Source organism: Panthera leo, chromosome A2, assembly GCF_018350215.1.
Source record: "Panthera leo isolate Ple1 chromosome A2, P.leo_Ple1_pat1.1, whole genome shotgun sequence".
Lineage (NCBI taxonomy): Eukaryota > Metazoa > Chordata > Mammalia > Carnivora > Felidae > Panthera > Panthera leo.
The window spans coordinates 163,251,527-163,266,820 of record NC_056680.1 but is presented as its reverse complement, the minus strand read 5'-3'; the positions used below and the strand labels follow the sequence as shown (position 1 = coordinate 163,266,820).

Here is a 15,294-nt window from a genome sequence, read left to right as displayed (position 1 = left end):
AAGCCTGTGAACGTAGGCTTTGACCTAAGGCTGCTGGTGAAAAGCAGGTACCTACCCAGGGACAGCAGGAGGGACTCAATGCCAGCTCCCCTGAAGCCTCAGAACATCGAGGATGCCCTGAAACCACTTTAGCTGCCTTCTGCCTCCATAGGTGTTAGAACCAAGTCTCCCCCCATGTCCTTAGGGCACCAGGAACTGCTCTGACTTTGTTGGCCCCAAAGCGCTAAAACCAGAACCGCTAATCGTGCCCAGTGTGGTGCCGCAGTGAGAAAACGTCGCAGACACCAGAAAACATCCGTGAAACTTGGACGTCCACATAGGGTATCCTAGGATAGTTTACAAGCCAACTACTGGAGGAAGGGGAAATGAATGGCTCTCCACCTCATGAGGTTCTCTGGATAGTGCTGCCCAGGAGGCGTGGGGCCAGGGGCACAGTAAGAGGAAGACCACCAGGACCCAAATTAACCGACGGTAGAGGGGCGCCTGGGTGGCTCAGTCGGTTGAGCGTCCAACTTCAGCTCAGGTCATGATCTCATGGTTCATGAGTTTGAGCCCTGCGCCGGGCTCTGCGCTGATAGCTCGGAGCCTGGAGCCTGCTTTGGATTCTGTGTCTCCTCTCTCTGCCCCTCCCCGATTTGTTCTCTGTCTCTATCAAAAATAAATAAAATAAAATAACATAAAATGAAATGAAATGAAATGAAATAAAGTAAAATAAAGTAAAATAAAACAAAATAAAACAAAATAAAATAAAATAAAAAAATAAAATAAAATAAAATAAAATAAAATAAAATAAAATAAAATAAAATAAAATAAAATAAAATAAAACAAAATAAAACAAAACCAATGGTAGATACCAATGCACGCGTGAGGGACTCAAAAACATACACTTGATTCTTTCACGGGGCTAGTTAGCAGTCAGTATTCTCCAGAAAAACAGAACCAATGAGACAGAGAGGGAGAGGGAAGGGGAGAGAGAGGGAAGGGGAAATGTATTCTAGGAATTGGCTCACACGGGTTAGGGAGGCTGAGAAGTCCCACAATCTGCCTAAGAACAAGCAAAGCCAGTGGTTGGGATGATTCAGTCTGAGTCTGAAGAGCCAAGACCCAGGAGCTGCCATTTCCAAGGGCCAGAGAAGATGGCTATCCCAGCTCAGGAACAGAGAGAGAATTTACTCTTCCTTCGCCGGTTTGCTCCATTTTGATACTCTTCCACGTCAGTGAGGGAGGGTCTCTGAAGTCAGTCCTACTGAATCAAATGCTAATCTCTTCTGGAAACATCCTCCCAGACACACCCAGAAATTCTATTCTACCAGCGATGTGGGCATCCACAACCAAGTCAGGTTGACACACAAAATTAACCATCACAATGTGCTAACTAACCTTATCGTGACAATCAATTTACAATATATACGTGCATCAAATCATCACATCATACACCTTAAACTTGCACAGTTTGTGCCAATTTCACCTCAATAAAGTTGAGGGGGGAAAATTAGACATGACAGCTAGCATTCCATCTCCATTTTTCTTGGAAGTCCGAAACCACTTGATCCTGGCCCCAGTCATGATAACACCTAACTGTGTGGCCTTAGGAAAGCTGCTTCACCTCTCTGCAAAGTTCAAGGATTGGGCTGGAGTAGGAGTCGCAAGCTGAATGTCCTCAGGGGCTGGAAAGGAATGATACTGTGCGAAGAAGGCAAAGTGTAAGACAAAAAGGAATGGAGGGGCCTGGGGTAAACAGGAGAGCCCACGTGAGCATCTCAAAACACTTTTTGTAAATGTTAATGCACTCCACAAGTAACACTTCTGCAGGCTATACACATCAGCCATCCCAGAGCCTTATGGTCTCAGAAGTTCACCATATATAAAATTTCTCTAAGATCTGGATGAGGTAGGGTAGATTTTTCCACAAAGATATGTTTCAATCGGGATATACTCTGGTTGTCCGAAATATAAATCCACACAGCTGTCTCCAGGAAAGGAGAATTTATTACAGGGTACCAGGCTTCAGGGATCCCAAGAGAAGCGGAAGACATGGGGCCGGGGCCCCTACAGAGACCTCAGGAAAAGGATTGTGTGAACCTCCAGCTTCATGCCTCACCACTTCGGGGACGAGCGACCTTACAAGTGTTGGCTTCTTGTCTGTCCCTTGACTCTTCGCTCAGTCTCTAAGTGCCCGCTTTCAAATTCTGAAGGGAGGATTCTTTGGACCTCTTTCAAAACAGTACCCAGCCTTGACCAAGCAGCCACGGCCAAGAAGGACGGGGTCACACGGTTCAATCACGGCTCTGTAAGCAGTGCTCTTTGTGAGACAGTGGAAGGGAGTGAGCCACAGAAGTCCCAGCGCAAGGTCAAAACGGAAAGTATTGACTTTCCCAATTATCTTTTCTCCCGAACATTTCAGATATTTCCCTAACACCACCTCCTGTTAGTTTATGGGTAAAATCTACCCTGCTGCCCTCTTCGTAGCTTTGCTTCCTACCAGCACAGTAAGGGCCTCCCTGCCCTGGGCCATCCCTGGCACCTGTGTGCTGTGTGGGAAGAGAGTCCTGGAAGGTGGGCACGGGGATATGCCATCCTCCTGTGACCCAGAGGGAAGAAGCACCGAGCAGCTTTGCCTCCACGTCATTCATTCTCAGCGCATATGAGATGTCATGGGGCTTTATGAGTGCTAAATCAGTTTTATTGGCCATATGATTTGATTGATCTTGTTAGTCTTGACAAGAAATCAATTGGAAAAAAATATATGGACCTTCCCGGAATGGGCTCTCCATCTTAAGGTAAAAGAACAATCTAACAGGCAGAGAGGAAGATCCAAGGAGCAGCCTTGGTAAAATATGACCAAACCCAAGGCCCTGGGATGACACTACTTTCTGGTCTCTGAAGCCGGAAGGAAATGAGGAAGGAGACCCAGGAAAGGGATCCAGTAAATTCAGGGATGTCACCTCCGGATGAGCCTGGGAGCTTCAGAAAAGACAAGCCACCGTGTGCCCACACGTGCCCCGGGCTCCTACCACAAAATCACAGGGGAAGAGCCGTTACGGAGTCTCCCAACGTGATGAAAAGGGTAAGACTATCTTGGGTCCAAATCATCCTGACTCCGCCATTTTCTAGTTGGGCGACCCTTCCTTCTCTGCCCCTCGGTGTGCTAATCTGTTAGAAGTAATAGGACCTATTGCACAAGACAACTGTGGAAAATGACTCGAGGCTGATGTGAAACAGCAGGTGCAGAAGATGCACATGGCCCCATGCACCTGTGGGCACAGGGCACGTCCCTCACTTCCTGTGACCTCTAGTTATAAAGGCAAATCCAGTGCCAGTTCAACAAAGGGCAGGATGACTCAGTGGCAATAGAACCCCACAGACCAAGGTTCAAATATTGATTCTGACAACATACCCAACTGTGATGTCTTTGTTTCTTTGTCTGTGAAACGACCCTGCATCAGAATCACTTGTAGAGCGGCATTAGTCTGCTCTGGCTGCCATAAAAGAATACCACGAACAAGGTGGTTTAAATGTCAGAAACTGGCCTCTTCTCCAAGAAAACAGCAAATAGCAGACGATGCTGGGGCTGCAGGAGCTTCCGAGAGGCTTTGGCGGCAGCATCTGGGGCTGTGGTCATGCTCATGGTGGTGGTTGTGGCCAAGGCCAAGGCCACACAGCTCACAGAGGCAAGGCGGAGGGCAAGAAGGGGATCCCCGCCACCAAGCGAGGCCACCTGGTCAAGGACAGGAAGATCAAATCCCTGGAGGAGATCTCCTCTTCTCACTGCCCATCAGGGAATCTGAGATCATTGATTTGTCCCTCAAAGACAAGGTTTCAGAGATTACGCCTGTGCAAAAGCAGACCCAGGCTGGCCACAGGACCAGGTTCAGGACACTTGTTGCCATCAGAGATGACCATGGATATGTTGGATATGTCGGTCTGGGTGTCAAGTGCTCCAAGGAGGTAGCCACTGCCATCCGTGGGGCCATCACCCTGACTAAGCTTTCCACTGTCCAGTACGGCGAGGCTACTGGGGTAACCGGACCAGCAAGCCTCACATTGTCCCACCAAAGGTGACCAGCCACCGTGGCTCTGCGCTGGTGTGCCTCATCCCTGCCCCCAGAGGCACTGGCATCATCTCAGCCCCTGTGCCCAAGAAGCTACTGACAATGGCCGGTGCTGACGACGGCTGCCCCTCGGCCGGGGACTGCACCCCACCTGGGGCAACTTCACCAAGGCCACTTTGATGCCATTTCCAAGGCGTACGGCTATCTCACCTCTGACCTCTGGGGAGAGACCGAGTTCCCCAAGTCTCCCTATCAGGGATTCACTGTCTTGTAAAGACCCACACCAGACTCCAGCCACCACACAGTTTTGTACAAGAAAAAGAAAGTAAATTAAAGCCTGTTTAAAGAAAAGCAGTAATTGATTTTCTCACAGTCCTGGAGGCTCAGAGTCCCAGATCAAGGTGCCTGCTGATTTGGTTTCTGGGGAGAGCTCTCCTCCTGGTGTATAGACAGCCACCCTGTGGCCTCCTGTGGACACTAATCCTATCAGATCAGGGCTCCACCTTTTTATCTCATTTATCCTTGACTGCTTCTGTAAATGCCCCATCTGCAAACAGTCACAACCTGGGGGGTTAGGGGTTCAACATACAAATTTGGAAGGAACACAATACAATCCACAGCAAGCACTTATTAAAAATACAGATTGTGGGGCCCCATCCCAGGCCTACAGAATCCAAGCCCCTGGAGGTGGAATGCCAGAAGGTGAATTTTTAACAAGTTTTCTCCACCTGACCCCTCTTCGCGCCCCTGCCAGGTCACCACACTGCACGGTTTCATTTTCAGAACTGCTGGGCACGTTGTAGGTGGGCTGGGACTGCCTTGTCCCCTCCGACGGCAGGGGAACCCTTTGTGAGGACTGAATTGCTGAAGGGTCCCTTGTAAGACCCCAGTGTACCAGCAGCAGGTGTATGATGGGGCATCTTCTCTGTCCCCTCTTCTAACCTGGGCCTCCTCGGCTGCTGCAGGGGGGGCCTCTGTGGGCTTGAGAGTAAGTCACCGGGAGCTTTTAGAGACCTTGTAGTTTCAGAGGAGAAACATGGGAAGAAATCAAAAAGCAAGAGCAGTTTAGAGAGCCAGCTCCCAGACAGCAGAAGGCACCTCCAGCCTGCCTCGTGCAGACACCCATCACCCTATGACTGCCAAGACTCTGCCAGACTTCCTCAATTTTTTCTTTTAATCATTTTGGTCAGACTGTAGAAATTCATCCTATAGGATGAACAGGGTCCAATAGGCCCTTTGTACAGGTGAGGAAACAGACGGAGAGATCTAGGAATTCTAGTTTAAAATTAATTTGGGGGGCTCCTGGGTGGCTCAGTTGGTTAAGTGTCTCTCGATCTCGGCTCAGGTCATGATCTTGTGGTTCGTGGGTTCAAGCCCACGTCGGACTCTATGCTGATAGAGCAGAACCTGCTTGGGATTCTCTCTCTCTCTCTCTCTCTCTCTCAGCCCCTCTCCTACTTGTGCTTTCTCTCTCTCTCTCTTTTGCTCACTCTCTCTCTCAGAATGAATAAACTTTTTAAAAAATTTTAATAAAAATAAAATAAATTTGGGTCTTTAGCAACAAAATTCAGGCTGAACAAATATGAGAGTGGTATTTCCAGACTGGAAATACATAGAGAATTCCAGGGTTCTTAGTCAATTACATGTTTTGTGAGTTGAGTAAACTGAGCACCTCTGGTCTAACAGGACTGAAGCGACTGCATGGTCAGAGGGTCCGGGGGGTGGGGGTGGCTGCCTGGAGCACAAGGCGCTTCTCACGGCGGCCAGCCTGATGCAGAATCTCGGGGCCAGTAGACTGTGTGGGTAGAAGGAACGTGGCCTGGGGGGTGGGATGCGGTGCAAGGAAAGAGGGGGAAGGATCAGAAGGAGAGCCTCATCTAGAGGTCTTAAAAACTGCCCTTGGCAATTACAGAATCCCACCAGGCACCTAGTAGAATGGCACAATCCGGAACAGTGAGGCACCAGACGCTGGGAGCATGCAGGGCAACGGCGATCGCGGCCATTCTGTGCTGGTGGGGGTGCGACACGTGACAGCTCAGTGGTTTCCCACAAACCCAAAGGTGCTCATCACGCAGTCCCGGAATCGCGCCGCTCCGCACCATGTTGGGTCACCGCCGATGACTGTGGAGACACGATCCCTCCCGCAGCCTGAGACTCAGACAGCCTGGCCTCACAGAGAGTGGGACCAAGGCTGTGTCACTGCTGTCTGCAGAGCGGGGTCCTCACCTAAAACACAGGCCCGGCCAGCTGATTTCCACAGTCCCCTCTCCCTGTCGCCTCCAGGATCCCCAGCCCCCAGCCAGGCTGAGCAGGGGTGCACAGGTCTGCAGCCTGGAGCGGACCCCACCCAGGATCCCACCCGGGGGACGCGCACGCACATGCGGACCCCTCTGGGAGTTAAACTGGCTAAGAGGTGAACACCAGAAGTGGTCTAGGAGAAGGAAGATCTTTAAGGAGATATTCTAAGGAAATGCCTAGTATGAGGTTCCTCAAAAGATTAAAAATAGAACGACCCTACGACCCAGCAATTGCACTGCTAGGCATTTATCCACAGGATACAGGTGTGCTGTTTCAAAGGACACATGCACCCCCATGTTTCTAGCAGCACTATCGACAAGAGCCAAAGTATGGAAAGAGCCCAAATGGCCATCGATGGATGATGAATGGATAGAGAAGATGTGTGTACATACGATAGAATACTACTCAGTGATCAAGAAGAATGAAATGTTACCATTTGCCACAACGTGGATGGAACTAGAATGTATTACGCTAAGTGAAATCAGTCAGAGAAAGACAGATACATGATTTCACTTATATGGAATTTAAGAAACAAAAACAGATGAACACAGGAGAAGAGAAGGAAAAATAAAAGAAGATAAAAACAGAGAGGGAGGCAAGCCATAAGAGACCCTTAAATACAGAGAACAGCCTGAGGGTTGCTGCAGGGGATGGGGTTGGGGGATGGGCTAAACGGGTGACGAGCACTGAGGACACATGTTGGGATGGGCACTGGGTGTCATATGTAAGGGATGAATCTCTGGCTTCTACTCCTGAAACCAGTACTATGCTGTATGTTAACTAACTTGAATTTAAATAAATGTAAAAAGTGCCTAGAAAGGGTTTTCCACCACCACCCCCCCCCCCACACACACACATACACCCCACACACAAAATGGTGTTTGGAGATTAAGAAAAGGGGGTAACGTAAGCTGAATTTAAATTTCTTAAATGTTTGTTTATTTTCGAGAGACAGAGTGCGAGTTGGGGAGGGGCAGAGAGAGAGGGAGGCACAGAATTCGAAGCAGGTTCCAAACACAGAGCCTGACGCGGGGCTCGAACTCATGAACTATGAGGTCACGACCTGAGCCGAAGTCAGACGCTTAACCGACTGAGCCACCCAAGGGCCCCCAAAAAGCTGAACTGATAAAGAAAATCCACAGTGACACTCGCTCCCCCACTTCAGCCAGCCTCCTGCCCGCAGGGAGCGAGCCTGGCTCTGGAGTTGCCTCCTCCTTCGTCCCCAGAGACCCCTGCTCGGGGCGGGGCCCTCGGCTCGTGCTGGCCTCCATCACTGGCTGACTCACAGATGGAGAACTGCCCCCCTCCCCCAGCATGACCAGCCTCCCCCCCCCCCCCCCGGGGCCCCAGGCCCACCCTCAGTTACTGCCTGTGCCAGGCAGCCCGGCTGAGTTTACCAGACCGTATAGTGGATGCAATTTTCAGTCAATGTGCTCCGTCACAAAGATATTTTTCACTAAGTGACAATATATTTCAGTCAAGGGGTGGTCACCGATTTAGTATATTAGTGCTATGGATCTAAATCAGTTGCTGCGTGTCTGGGCGAGGCGGTGATATGTCAGACTCAATAGGTCCTATATCTGGTTCAGCGGCTGATATATGGGAGTCAGCTTGATGAATCTGGTTTAGCAGGTGATCTATTTCCATTCCCAGCCAGTAATTATGTTTTAATGTGTGATATATCCTTTTCTGGATGAGGTGTATTAAATCCCCGATAACTGTGTATTTATTTCACCGCGTTATGTATGCACACAGCCATTAATATACATTTCGATGTTTAATGCATCCACTCTGCCAGGCCATATATCCTTGACTCTTTCTGAAGTTTGGAACTGAATGGCACCTCATAAAACGCCACTTCATTAAGAATCAACAGGAATAACCCAACCAGAAAAATTTTTTATTGATGAAGGTTGAACAGAGAGATATCAAGTTCACTTCTCACTTCTCACGGGGGAACGAGACAATGAAATCTTTATTGGAAAATTCTGTGTGTCAGGAACGCACTCCATCTTGTCGGGGGCAGCGCGGCTGGGAAAATATACTGCCTGATGTGCGTAACCGCCGCAGGAAGGAGCCCTAACCAAACGCCATCTCAGCAGTTTCCGCGCCTTTGTGTCAAATGGCTTTGACGTTTTCATTCCTGGGTGGCTTCTTTCTGTCGGTACGCCTCACGCCCCAGCCCCTCTGGGAGGCCTGGAGCTCTCGTGGTGCTGGACGTCCAACATACACCCCTCGCCCATCACAGGCCGGGTCCCCAGAAGCCGATGCTGCAGGGGCATCTAGGCCAGGGGCACCTGCGAGGCACACACACCTGTGCAGGTGGGTACCAGAGCTCCACAGGGGCCGGGGCAGCCCCACAGGGGTCCCAGAACACCGCAGTGCTGGACAGCCATCAGACAGGGGGCCCACGGGCCAGGCCCCCACACCCTGGTGGTCGGAGGTGTGCCATCTAGGAAGAAAGTGAGCCTGTGCGGCCAGACAACTCTGCCCCCAAGACAAGTCCTGGGGGGCCTGCCAGCATCTGGGGCAGCTGGTCCCCTCCTTGAAGGGGGATGGGGTGGCCATCTCCATGCCCCCCTACAAAGTACACAGAACACACGCCATCTGTCCTTCTGAGGAGGCTCTCTCCAGGAAGTTCTCCAGCAGTCCCACTTCTTGGACCTTCATCGTCTATAAAGAATGCTACGGGGCGCCTGGGTGGCGCAGTCGGTTAAGCGTCCGACGTCAGCCAGGTCACGATCTCGCGGTCCGTGAGTTCGAGCCCCGCGTCAGGCTCTGGGCTGATGGCTCGGAGCCTGGAGACTGTTTCCGATTCTGTGTCTCCCTCTCTCTCTGCCCCTCCCCCGTTCATGCTCTGTCTCTCTCTGTCCCAAAAATAAATAAAAAAAAAAAAAAAAGAATGCTACGAATACTCTCCTAGGGGGTAGGATTTAGGTCAAGGTCAAGCAGACTCGTGGTGGGTGAGGCAGGTTTAAGCACCCCTCCTCCCCTGCCTGAGCATTTTCCCATGATGCTATGTAGCTTTTTTTTAATGTTTATCTAGTTGTTTGTTTATTTATGTATTTATTTAAAGAGGGAGAGAGAGAGAGAGAACAGAAGAGGGGCAGAGGAAGAGAGAGAGAATCCCAAGCAGGCTCCACTCTGTCAGCACAGAGCCCAACACAGGGCTCGAGCCCACAAACTCTGAGATTATGAACTGAGCCGAAACCAAGAGTTAGATGCTTAACCAACTGAGGCGCCCAGGCGTCCCTATGTACTTTTAGAATTATAATCTATAAGAGCTGAGCAATGTCTCAACCATGCTAAATCAGATAAGCTAGATGTTGCTGGGATTACAATCAATTCCAAACCATCTCGACGAGGTTTATTTTGTGCTCACTCAAATTGCACTGTGGGTCTGCAGTCCGTGCGGGCAGCTGGCCCCCCGATGGATGGCTCACTCAGGCGCAGTGTGCCCTCCCCTGCCCCGAGTGTGATGCCGGGGCCACTGCAGAGGGGCGAGAGCACGTGGAGAACCACACGGCGGCTTTTACCTGCTCCCCGAGTGACACGTGCCACTTCTGCTCCCAGACCAATGGCAGTCAGTCACTGCCATGGGGCTGATAAACATTTTCCGTGTATCCAGGAAGGGAGGAAGCTCACAGGAAATACCGTGAGCCCTGACAGTAGGTAACGTATATTGGATTTACCGAAAGTGAATTGTTCACCCTCATGGCTGACCTTTCTTTTAAAAGCCAGACTTCTAAGAGTCAAAGTCCCCAGGCCCTGTAGGCGCTCTCAGTTACTTAAATCGTTGTTCTCAAACACGGCTGATCATCAGAGGCCCCGGGAGTGAAACACAGAAGGTAGTGGGTGGGGCATAGGAATCAGCATTTTGAAAGGTTCGGGTGATTCTGTTAACCAGCCAGGTTGGGGTTCGTGGCTTATGTCACCGGTTATTCTCAAGGCAATGGTGACTGATGCTCCTGATTTGCAATGATCTGTGACAGGGGTTCCCAAACTCAGGGCTTTGGGACCTTGCTGAGAACGTGGGAAATTATTACAAGGGACCCACAAATCTGTACTAACCAAGCACTGGTTGAACACCGAATAAATAGTACTGATTGTGCATACAATTTGGGGAAAATGTGATGCTATTATGATTTATAAAATACAGATGCACTATATACATTCCCAAAGGCTGTATATATTTCTGATTTTATGAGTCGTCTCAAGATAAACTGTATCAGTTAAAGTCCCAGGAGGAAATGAATAGCATACTCAAAGGGCATGATTGAAGAAGAGTTTAATGAAAAGACAATTAATTCAGGGAAATCAAAAGTGTAGGCTGGAGTTATTTCTTCACTAAATGTTTTGCGGATTTCAATGTGGCACCACCTGGGTCTATGCTGGAAAGGCTTAACATTAACTTTCACTCCTTTCATAGTAGAGATGTGTTGGTTTCTGTTTATCCCTTTTGTCAGTTTTGGTGAGTTATTCTGGGAACTCGTTTGTTTCATGAATCTGTATTCAAGTGTGTTGGCGTTAAGTTTCTTTCACTGTTAAGTAGAACATTAGCTATACTTTGTACATTCTCTTTATCAGGTTGTGGAAACCCTTCTATTAACAGTCACTGGAAGTTCTTGTCAGAAACAGGTGCTGGATTTTGTCAAATGCTCTTTCTGCATCTGTTGAGATCATCATATGGCTTTTTGTTTGTAATTTGTAAACATGATGGATTATGCCAAGTTTTGAATGTCAGATCAACCTCACGTTCCTGGGATAAATCCCTCTTGGCCACAATGAATTATATATTTATAAATATATATATTTCAAGTTGCACCTGGGCAACTCAGTCAGTTAAGCACTGGGCGACTGGGCGACTCAGTCAGTTAAGCATCTGACTCTTGATCTCAGCTCAGGTCAGGATCTCACAGTTCATGGGTTTGAGCCCCATGTCAAGCCCTGCGCTGACACCATGGAGCTTGCTGGGGATTCTCTCTCTCCCTCTCTCCCCCCCGCCCCGCTTTCTCTCTCTGCCCCTCCCCCATTCCTGCTCTCTATCCCTCTCTCTAAATAAATAAATAAATATTTGAAACCAAAAAAGAATATGTGCATCCAAGTTCTTGATACATATTGGCCTGTGGTTTTATTGTCTTGTATTGTCTTTCTAGTGCAGGTATCCCTGCAACACTGGCCTTAGAGAATGAATTGGAAAGTGTTCTCTCCTCTTCAGTTTTCTGGAAGTTTCTGTAGAACTGGTATTAGGTCTTCCTTAAATTTGGGTAGATTTTCACCAATACAGCTGTAGTTTTCTTTATGTGAAGGCTTTTAATTATACAAATCCATTTTTTTCATAGACGTAGGAACATGAAACACACCTGCTCCTTCCTGCATGGGCTCGACAGGCTGGCTTTCAAGGAATTTGTTCCTTTTATCTAAGTGGTAAAATTTTTTGGCATAAATTGTTCATAATATGCTCTTATCCCTTTAACGTGTGCCGAACCTGTTGGATTTTTGTCTCACTCCTGATGTCAGCATGCTGGACCTCACCTTGTCATTTCCCACCGGTCTTGCTAGCGACTTATCAGTGTGGTTGATCTTCCCTGAGAACCAACTTTTGGTGTCATCGGTTTTTTCTATTGTTTATCTACCATCCAGTTCATTGATTTCTGTTCTTATCTTGATTGTCCTCGTTCTTCTGCTTAATTCAAGTTTCATTTGCTCTTTGTTTGCTAGTTCGTGTGCGAGGGGAGACCACTGATGAAAATGTGACTCTTCCTTACACCGAAAACACTGCCCTGTTTGCTGCTTGCACAGGGTTCGTTCAGGTCACCGCAACGTGTACCACAGCAGAACGAATAACCCCACCCTGCAGGGGAACGAAGTCTGCTTTAAGATCAAATGGAATAGGTCTGAACTCTACCCCACGCGGCCTCCACCTTAAATCTAGATTACCTCCAGATCCCCTTAAATGTGTGCTACAGGAAACCCTATGTTAGAATATGTTTGTCACAGAAAATCGTGCTTACTCTCTTCAAGTCGTGAACAATGTTTGCCACAGAAAACTGAATGCAGTTACCAACCCGTTATAATTAACGCGGTAACTCTGACCTGGCCATTCTCTTACGAGCAAAATTGCCTCTGAATACACTGAATAAATTGTCTTGCTACCTTGCAAAATATCTCAGACTACAGATCTAGATCTTTCTTCTGCCAACCAAATTTAACCTTAAAGTGGAAGTTTGAGCACTCGTTCCAGAACAGAATGGGAAATCTCATTCCTGACGGCATGTACCTCGCAAACAGGCACCCAGGAAAATGTCTCAATCAGATGGTGACATCAGTCCTCCGCTCCTTAGGTGGTTTTGATTCAGCTTCAGAATCCTCTGAGGTCCATGCGTGTGCACGGGCAGGGGGGCGCAATGCTTTGGCTGTGGTAGCACCCCTCCCCGCGTGCCCAGCACCCCTGCCAAGGCCCCCCTGTTCTCTTGCTGTCCAGGTTCTGCTGGAATTCTCCATGCTGCACCCGGGGGCTCCTATCATGCTGCTTGCCTGATGAGAAGACTGAAAATCTTCTTCCAGAAGCTTTGGTGCCAAGAAACCACAAAAGGCTTTCTTTTTGCCATGAAATTTGATGTTATCAAGAGCTACGGGCGATAGGAGATCGGGCAGGCTTTGCTAGCCCCGAGAGGGCAAGGGGCTCACAGGAGAGACAGACTTGCCCTCATCTGTGCTCTGTGGGCACGTTTGAGCTTCGAGAAGGCACAGCGCCACCTCCTTCTCCAACACCACCGTCTTGATGACGTCATCACCACATGTTCGTGCTGTCACACGAACCTTCTCTCCTATTCCTCCTTCCTTTCTCTGGGCCTTTCCCCTTCACCCACCACCAGTCTTCAGCACCAGCGTCATACGTGTCTTTCCGGCAAAGCCCACAGACTATAAATCTAAAGGAAGCTGTACGTGTATTTCTCTACACCTTTCATTTTTAGGGAACATCTGAAACCGGAAGTCATCGAGCATTCCCAAAGAGCCAGGCACTGTTGGGCGTGCCAACTCATTTAATTCTCAAACAAGTAGATGCTATTATTACCTGACATGACAGGTGAAGAAACAGGCACAGAGGAGGTGAAGTAGCTTGCCAGAGACCTCTTGAGTAGTAAGAAAACCAGATCCTGGTCCTGTTCCAGAACCTGCACTCTTAGTCCCTACACTGTGGATTATATATTTTCAGTCATTTAGTATATGTGATTATTATACATAGTTGTTGAAAATACTATGTTAAGGACCACATTCTTACACTATACACAAAAATAAACTCAAAATGGACTAAAGACCTAAATGTGAGACAGGAAATCATAAAAATACTTGAGGAGAGCACAAGCAGTAATTTCTCTGACATTGGCCGTAGCAACTTTTTCTAAATATGTCTCCGGAGGCAAGGGAAATAAAAGCAAAAATAAACTATTGGGACTACATCAAAATAAAAACTTTCTGCACAGTGAAGGAAACAACCAACAAAACTAAAGGACAGCCTATGGAACGGGAGAAGATATTTACAAATGACATATCTGATAAAGGGCTAGTATCCAAAATATCTAAAGAACTGATACAACTCAACACGGGGAAACAAATAATCCAATTAACAAATGGACAGAAGACATGAACAGACATTTCTCCAAAGAAGACATCCAGATGGCCAACAGACCCATGAAAAGATGCTCAACATCCCTGATGATCAGGGAAATACAAATCAAAACCACCATGACATATCACCTTACATCTGTCAGAATGGCTAAAATCAAAAACACAAGCAACAACAGGTGTTGGCGAGGATGTGGACAAAAAGAAACTTTCTTGCACTGCCGGTGGGAATCCAAACCGGTGCTGCCACTGAAAAACAGTATGGAGGTTCCTCAAGAAGTTAAAAACGGAACTACACTATGATCTAGCAACCGCACTATGAGCTATTTACCCAAAAAATATGAAAACATTCATTCAAAGGGGTGCAGGCACCCCTATGTTTATTGCAGCATTATTTGCAATAGCCAAGATGTGGAAGCCGCCCAAGCGTCCACCCACAGATGAATGGATGAGGAAGATGTGGGGTATACATACAATGGACTATTACTCAGCCATAAAAAACAATGAAATCTTGCCATTTGCAACACGGATGGAGCTAGAGAGTTTAATGCTGAGTGAAATAAGTCGTCAGAGAAAGACAAATACCATATGATTTCATATGTGGAATTTCAGAAACCAAACACATGAGCATAGGGAAGAAAAGAGAGAGGGAAAGAGGCAAACTAGAGAACGGAATCTTAACTATAGAGAACTTACCAGAAGGGAGGTGGGTGGGGGGATTAAGGATGCACTTGTGATGAGCACCAGGTGATGTGTGAAACTGTTGAATCACTATATTGTACACCTGAAACTAACACTACACTGTATGTTAACTAACTGGAATTTACATAAAAACTTGCTTCAAAAGAAAACTCTGTAACGGTAAAAAGATATAGAGGGACACGTGGATGGCTGCCTCATCTGCCATGACTGTCCATGGGAAACTCTACTGTAATGTGTGGGTTTCCAGGAACACACCTGCCACGGGAAGCAGGAACTGTGTTTGTCCTACCACCAAGCTGCAGGACGGGACCAGCCAGAGGTCTCAACGACGTTGGAGTTCTTGTTACGGCGACAGGCCGTAGCAACACGGGTTGTCCGAACGGCCTCATGTCTGCTGGCACAGCACGTGGCCATGGAAATAGAGTAACCAAGGCAAAGTCGCGGTCGGGCTGATGTTCAAAGGTCACCTGCCCTGCGTGTCGTCATGCCAGCCTCATAAGGTCAGTGCTGCTCACGGTGTGTCAGACGGGCTCAGCACCCGGCCAGCAACATCCTGACGTGAACAGGTAACGGAGGGTTTTGGAGAAAAAAGCAACAGGAAGGAAAAGGAATG

General features: G+C 48.1%; 1 pseudogene; it reads left to right on the top strand.

Moving 5' to 3' along the window:
* Window positions 1–3,562: 3,562 nt before the first annotated feature.
* LOC122213246 lies at window positions 3,563–4,335 on the top strand (annotated as a pseudogene).
* The last annotated feature ends 10,959 nt before the right edge of the window (window positions 4,336–15,294 follow it).